This window comes from Bactrocera neohumeralis, chromosome 4 (genome assembly GCF_024586455.1).
Source record: "Bactrocera neohumeralis isolate Rockhampton chromosome 4, APGP_CSIRO_Bneo_wtdbg2-racon-allhic-juicebox.fasta_v2, whole genome shotgun sequence".
Classification (NCBI taxonomy): Eukaryota; Metazoa; Arthropoda; class Insecta; order Diptera; family Tephritidae; genus Bactrocera; species Bactrocera neohumeralis.
In genome coordinates this window covers 57,067,160-57,068,282 of record NC_065921.1, presented here as the reverse complement: position 1 = coordinate 57,068,282, position 1,123 = coordinate 57,067,160, and the positions used below count along the sequence as shown (strand labels likewise).

At 33.1% G+C, this 1,123-nt stretch overlaps 1 pseudogene; it reads left to right on the top strand.

The window, feature by feature from the left end:
• Positions 1 to 313: 313 nt before the first annotated feature.
• On the top strand, positions 314 to 511 carry LOC126757705 (small nucleolar RNA U3; annotated as a pseudogene).
• The last annotated feature ends 612 nt before the right edge of the window (positions 512 to 1,123 follow it).

Here is a 1,123-nt window from a genome sequence, read left to right as displayed (position 1 = left end):
AATTAAAAATAAATTCTGTTGGGATTCGAACCTACGTGCTCGTCGTAACTTTTCAAGCGCTTACCACCAACACCACCATTGACACTTGTATTGCGTTGTCCTAATTATGGTTTGGTTATGCATGAAAGAAATATACAATGGATCGCCGATTGTTACCTCTTTCCTTGCTGCTGCTGCGCATATGTATGTTTGTATGCTTGTGCATTATTGAAGTTATGCTTCTTTTTCTTTCGTTTGTCTTTCATTTCTGCGAATTCTCAACTATTTTGCGTATATTTTGGTTGAAATACTCTGCGTTGGCCGTTGAAAAATTAAGGCTATACTTTACAGGATCATTTCTGTAGTTAGTCTTCATTTAAATTTTTTGGAAATCGACCCGCGATGACGAGGTATATCGTTTTATCTGACAGCGTGAGGTTTATGAACTTCATTTCTAATATTGTGTTGTGGCATATTAGAAATGATGTCGAAAATCGCTCGCTTACAACGGATAAAACGACTTCTGAGTGGTGATTTTAATGAATAAATTCCAAGGTTTTACGCAAAAATAATGCGGTCAATAAGTACAGTACGCTTATGTATGCTTGCGCATTATTTTTCTTTCGTTTGTCTTTCATTTTTGCGAATTCTCAACTATTTTATGTGACTTTATTTCTTTCGTCTCTCTTTTTTTTGTGCGAATTCTTTGAATTTCTGAACGCGCACATGCGTATACATACATTCATATGAGCATGTGCAGATACACAAGATAGGATAGAAAGATGTATGCCTTTTAACATCGTATACTATACTAATAAATATTTTTCGTACTAATAGAAATTAAATTTATCACAGCAATATTATGTATATGTACATATATTAGGTATATTGCTGTGATAAATTTAATTTCTATTAGTAAGAAAAATATTTATTAGTATAGTATTACGATGTTAAAATGCAAAAATTAAAGACTAAGTCCGTCGAGATTCGAACCTGCGTTCACATTGTGACTTTTTATGTGCTTACCACCAACACCACTATTGACACTTTCGTGGCGTTGTCTTAAGTATGGTTTGGTTATGCATGTAAGAAATATACGATGGTTCAAATAATTTTGTTTAAGTATAGAAATATGCTTTTGTAG